This window comes from Rutidosis leptorrhynchoides, chromosome 3 (assembly GCF_046630445.1).
Source record: "Rutidosis leptorrhynchoides isolate AG116_Rl617_1_P2 chromosome 3, CSIRO_AGI_Rlap_v1, whole genome shotgun sequence".
Lineage (NCBI taxonomy): Eukaryota > Viridiplantae > Streptophyta > Magnoliopsida > Asterales > Asteraceae > Rutidosis > Rutidosis leptorrhynchoides.
In genome coordinates, this window is record NC_092335.1 from 632,315,915 (window position 1) to 632,322,806 (window position 6,892).

Consider the following 6,892-nt stretch of genomic DNA (forward strand, 5'->3'; position numbering starts at 1 on the left):
ATAAGTATTAAGACGTTATTACATCGATAATCGTTATATATATATTGTTTTGAAACCCTTAAGTTAGTAGTCTCATTTTATGTATATAGTTCATTGTTAATATACTTAATGAGATACTTGATTATCATTATAACCTATTAAACATATATATATATATATATATATATATATATATATATATATATATATATATATATATATATATATATATATATATATATATATATATAACCATATATATATTTAATTATGTCATATAAAAGTTCATACGTTCGTGAATCATCGGTCAAACTGGGTGGTCAAACATTTACATAAATTCCATTTCAATTAACCAAGTCTTAACAAGTTTGATTGCTTAACATGTTGGAAACATTTATTCATGTAAATATTAATCTCATGTAATATATAATCATAGAAAAGTTAGGGTCATTACAAACTGTGGGACCGGAATTAACACGCCGTCAGATGGTAATTTGGCGGGGTGTTAAACAATCCTTGATGAAAAGGTTAAAATGTTGCGAAACAAAGAAGTTAAAACTTTCAAGGTGCAATGGCGACATCGAAAGGTTTCCGAGTTTACATGGGAATCCGAAGAGTTTGTGTTGGTCTATCTTCCGGCTTGTCATGCGGCTTGGATCGCGAGGACGCGCTCCGATTCAAGTGGGGGAGAGTTGTAACATCCCGTTTTCCATAAATTTGACTTAAGGTGCGTATTTAACTTCATATACGTTTAATATTGCATCTATGATCGTTTTTGCATAGCTTAAAGTGTTAAAATTGAGTCTAGGTAACTTACTGGAATTATGTCGCGTTTCGGGGTATTATATCGCGACTTGGTGTGTCGCGTAACGCGACAAAATAAGTTAAAACACGATGGGATTCTGGAACCTCTCCAACTGTCCATTTATCGCGTCTGGAGTGAGGGTATCGCGTTTTGAGGTGTCGCGTTCCGCGACATTTTGTGTTCAAACGCGATGGGTCAAAAACCTGGCCTATTGATTCGGTTGTCGCGTTTGAAAAATACCTATCGCATTCGGGGCATCGCGTAATGCGACGGGCAGTCGCGTGTCGCGACAGATGTCGCTGTTTTACATTTTTAGCCATTTTAAATGACATCTTTTAGGGGTATGTTGTTCTTTTCACTTATGGCCGGTTTTGGGAGTCTAAAAGCTGGTTCAAGCTTATCCTAACTTCATTTATCATTTCTTCCACCACCTAAATTAAATCTAGAGAGAGAGTTGAGGTTTTAGAGTGAGAGAGCTCACTTTGGTGAAGAAGAAGGCCAAATCTCACCCGAACCCAAGCTTTAAAGTTGTTCCCTACGTCACTAGCTACGTTGTGGTGGTATTGGTAAGTCTTAACTCTATGTTTTGAGTTTTAATTAGTTTATGGCTAGGGTTTTGTTTACTTGAGACTTGTATGACCCATTTGGGGGTTAAATGGGTGAACTTGAGTTAAATTGGTGTATGGAAGCCCTAAGGCTTTTAATCTAGGGTTTGGTCATGGGTTTGGTGTTTGTAAATGTTAATTGTGTTGTTAGATCACTAATACACTTGTTAATGATGAAAGATTTGTTAATGGGTTATGTTTGGCCAAATTAGTAAGTCTAAGTGTCAAAATGGGTCAAATGGGTAATGTTGACCTAGTTTGGGCAAGATGGGTATGAAAATACCCTAAATGGTGTTAGTTGTTGATATTGGACTATAATCACTAGCTTTTAGTGATTTATGATGAGTCTTGGCCATTAATGGGCGGTTTTGGTGTAAATGAGCCATTTAATGCAATCGGGTCATTAAATGCTCAAGTATTAAATGTTGGTGTCTAGTCCAATGAGTTTGTGTATTGAAAGTGTACTTAATGTATTAGGTACTTCGCTTTGAGGCTTTCGGGAGTTTAAATCATCACCTTGGCGTTAAGGTGAGTGGGATATTTATGCATGTATGTATATAGTATATTTATTTGTATGTTATGGCATGACCCACGGAGCCGGGAGTGCCATAGTGTGTGCGAGTGTGCTATGATGTGAACCACGGAGCCGGTAGCATCATGGTGCATGTGTTGTGATGTGAACCACGGAGCCGGTAGCATCAAAGTGTGAACCACGGAGCCGGTAGCACTATAAAATTAGGTGTGAACCACGGAGTCGGTAGCACCAAAGTGTGAATCACGGAGCCGGTAGCACTATAAAAGAGTATGACTCAAATGCGTAGTGACGTGAACCACGGAGCCTGTAGCGTCATAGCATTGCGTATGGTGTGAACCACGGAGCCGGTAGCACCATGACGCGTGTATGGTTAACCATATAGTTTGTGTATGTATTGTAGTGTAGCATATTATATTTTGGAGTATATGCTATTGTTTATGCTAGTTGCGGTATTGGAGGTTATTAGCTTTATACTTGGGGTTCGTATGCTAATATTATATTGCTAGCATGTTTGTGTTATGTGTGTAGGTGGTCGCAAGTAGGTATATTATATATGCATGTGTATACTTATTGCACTCATTAAGCGTTAGCTTACCCCTCTCATTGTTTATCTTTTTAGATGCAGGTGCGGAGAAGGGGAAGGGGGTCGTTGGGCACTAGTTACCCCTTGTTGGATGCTTGTGAAGCTTTTTGAAGTCGGCCTAGTGTTTTGGGTAGTTTAGCCCCAAACCATGCTCAAGTGTTGTTTGGATTAAAACTATCGTTTTTAACGGGTCGAACTTATATTACATTTGGTTAATGGCCTTCGTGCCTCTTTGTAAACTTTAAACTTGATATATTGTTTAAATGGGTTGTATGGAACGATTTACGTTATGTAACCGTTTAAATTGTGTGTTAATGGGTTGTTATTTTAAAAAAAAATTTATCCGGTCAAGAGTGTCACATGTTCCCGGGACAGCTCCAGTATAACGCACGTGAATGGTTTGCTAAGCCAACGCCTTTGAGCGTTTCTAGCTTTGCAGATCTGAGGACAAAGTTCATTCAGCATTTCCAGAATTTTAGGAGGACCAAATTAACGCATTTGGATGCGCATGGAATCAAGTAGAGACCACGTGAGTCGCTGTCAAATTTCACTACCAGGTTTACAACTAAGTGTCAGAAAATAGCATATCTCTACTTACATAATGGGAATATGCCAAGTTAGACACTTGTCATTGGTTAAATCCACGAGACGGAAGTTGACCACCTCTTTTGTGGATGCTATGAGGATGGTACGTGATTACATACGTTCCGAAGAGTTTTTTGGCGCCGCCATTGGTGACCATAAGTCTAGCGGCAAGGATGATAAAGATGACAAAGGTAGCAACCGTAACGAGTAGTCTGGGGGACGCTTCAGGGGCAACGGAGGAAGTAATAACAGGGGCGCTTCGAAAATAAATTCGATAACCAAAACAATTATCGCCCATATGAGAAATACGGTACGAAAAGATTGTTAGCGGAAGAGGAATCCCTAATCAAATCCTTGTCCAAAACGCCTAAGGAGATATTGGAAACGGAAGAAATTAGCAAAAATTTCCCCCACCCAAATCCATGCAGCCACGCTTCGCGGTAGACGAAAGCGAGTATTGCATCTTTCATGAAGATAAGGGACATGACGCTCATGATTGTCGGGAATTAATAAAGATCATAATTGAACGATTAAAGTTGGGTGAATTTAATCACTTGAAACCTTCCAACAAAGGAGGTTCCGCCACTAGGAAATTCGCTTGGCAAAAGAGCAGAGAGAAGGCACTAGAGAAACACATTCACATGATATAAATGTGGCATTCGGGTCACGTCAGGAAAGACGAAGCGTTCGAGTAATGGGAGTGTACACCAATCACGTTCCCGACATTTTGGAAAATTTGTCCGTCAAATTTACCTTTAAGAGTCACCGCTACCATCGGACGCTCCCGGGTATCTCGGATCTACATTGATACCAACAGCGCCGTTGATGTTATATATGAACATTGTTGTTTTGCAATTGCCACAGGATGTAAGAGATAAGTTGAAACCGCTGCTACACCTCGTAGCGGATTTTACAGGAGAAACAACTTGGCCCCTGGGACGTGTGAGTATCGAACTATCAAATCGAGATGTCAAAAAAGGCGTAAGAATTTGTGACTAGTGGTATGATAATAGCCCTAATAATATTCTCAATGTACCAATATACAATTTTACATAAAAACAAGTATCGAAATGGTATTTAAATAGGAATACAAGTTCACAAGCAAAAGTAATAATTATCATAAAATCCGAAAAGTTCAAAATTCACCTTTAAAAATAGTAAAATTCTATTTTAGGCGTCTAAACACTTCGAATGGCAAAAAGTGTAACACCGGCCATTTTTTTTTATATAACACAGCGGAAGTCTTATTTAGTAAAGTCACACCTTAATTACATTAGTACAAACACCACTTAATTAAGTTTACTTTAACAAACGGTGTTACGTTATTACAAACACGGTTACAATTGTTCGCATCAGAGTTACTAGTCAAATATATCTTCTACATCATGGCTCGATCCCATTAGCAGTACCTAAAACCTGCAGGGGGAGGAATGTGGGGGATTAGCGCACCGCTAAGTGAATGGAATCGATCTACACATTAAGCTTAAGCAATCCATCATACAACAGTCACAGCCAACATGCTTACAACCAACAAGCATACAAATAAGGACAATATGAGGATCGGCGGCTTGTACGGGCACACGAACCTAGCTGATCGGGCTAGGATCTACCGATAGTCCTTCCTACCAAGTCTCTGCATAACTATCCAAATGCAACACATGCGTTCTTCTATGCTATACTAAACACACTGTTGGACTTGGACTCAACCGCCCTTGGAATGGTTAACCTCACACGAACTTCAACTGCCCTAGGAATGGTTGAAAGTCCCCAACTGCCCTAGGAATGGCTGGTGTCAAACACAGTGCACATATACAACATATATAGATCACATAGCATGCAAATATCCACCTAGCATGGCAATATCTACACTACAAAAAGTAATCAGAGTAATCCACAGTAGCATGATTTGTTACTTAAACTCTATTTGAAGATAGACCCACTCACCAATTACCAGCAATATCTACACTACAAAAGGTAACCAGAGTAATCCACAGTAGCATGATTTGTTACTTAAACTCTATTTGAAGATAGACCCACTCACCAATTACCAGCAACTGAAGATTCTAAGAGGTCTAATCTTTCTGAATCTTCTCTTTCTCTTTTCCACCTGAGAATAGACATAACACAGTCAGTAATCATGTCCTGATATCAAATCAACAACAAGACAACAATGCTATAAATCAACACTTAAACTGGTCTGCCAACCGTACGAGTAACAACCTCACTCGCACGTTTCAGAATACTCAACCGTGCGGTTGACAACTCACTCATACGTTTGGTCTATGACTGAACATCCATCAATGAATCACCTAATCCGTACGGTTCACCACACGAGTGACCAGTGACTCGCACGAGTCATATCTCAACCGTACGTATCATCTTAACCAAAACAATAGTTTTCCTTAACTACTCACTCGCACGGTTCATCACACGGTTGAACACCTCAATCGTACGAGTGAAGGCTCACTCGTGCGAGTGATGCAGAACAGTAGTAGCAACTGTTTAGACGGGTTTCAACCCAAAATGCACACATGAAACATCAATACATACTGTAATTTAATACATTCAATCATGTATTCACTATATGATAAGTCTACATCATAAATTCAATCAATAACGACACTCACATGTGTGCAAAACAAGACATACACCCCAAAACCCCTTTTTCTGACCAAAATAAATTTTGATCCAGATTCTTAAAACCTTATCGTTGGAAATTAAATCTCAAGACGATTCCAACGATAGTTTATTCATCGAAAACGGAGTTACGGTTTGAAAGTTACGCCCTTTTCAATTTTACCAAAAGTTGACTAGTGCTCAACCGCGTGGCTGAGACCTCAAACGTACGGTTAAGCCCTCAAATACGTGGTTGAGCCCTCAAACGCGTGTTTAACCGCGTGGTTGAGCCCTCAAACGCGTGGGAGCTGATGAACAGCTCCAGCTCGCTATTTTTCGCGTTTTTGACTCCAAATCTTGATTTTTGCAAGTTCTAACACCAAAACCACTTCAAAAACATCATATAAACTATATATAAACTATATCTAACAACAATTGAGCATAACAAACACAATTCATGAAGACTCAAGCTCAAAAATACATAAAACCCATTTTAAACCCAAAACCCAATTCTTAAGAATTAAAGCAAGAATTCAAGCACACAAACCTGGATTGATGATCACAAGAATGAAAGAAATCAAATTCTAAAGCTTTTAAATCTAATTTAGGTCTTGAATCAATTAGGGTTTCAAGGTGAAAGAGTTTAGGTACGATGTGTGTGTGTGTTTTCTCAATTAGGGAAAAGATCAAGAAGTGTCCAGAACACACATATAAATGGATTATGAACCCATACCTCATAACATACGGGTATTTATCAGTTACCTACCTGATATCTTTCATACTTAGTTTGACAACCCTAACGGAGTCCAAACTCAACAAACAAACATGTTGTGTAACCCTTGTCACAAACTGGTCTTAACCACATATTCAATTAATAATAAACATATTATTATAATAAAAGCATATAATGAGACACACATAAACCTAAGGGCAAAATAGTCATCTTACTTCTAGCCCAGGTTTCTGTCTGTTACAAATCCACCCCCTTAAAGAGATTCCGTCCTCAGAATCTGGTGAGTCATAGGCACAAGGGTCAAAGGTAACAACCATCATCACCAATGTTCACATCGAGAACTAAACCAAAACACATCTTACTGCTACATGCATTACCTAAGTAGGTTCATTACTCAACAAGTCTTCTCATCTGTCAACTCATCATTCAAATTAACCAACGTTGAAAACTT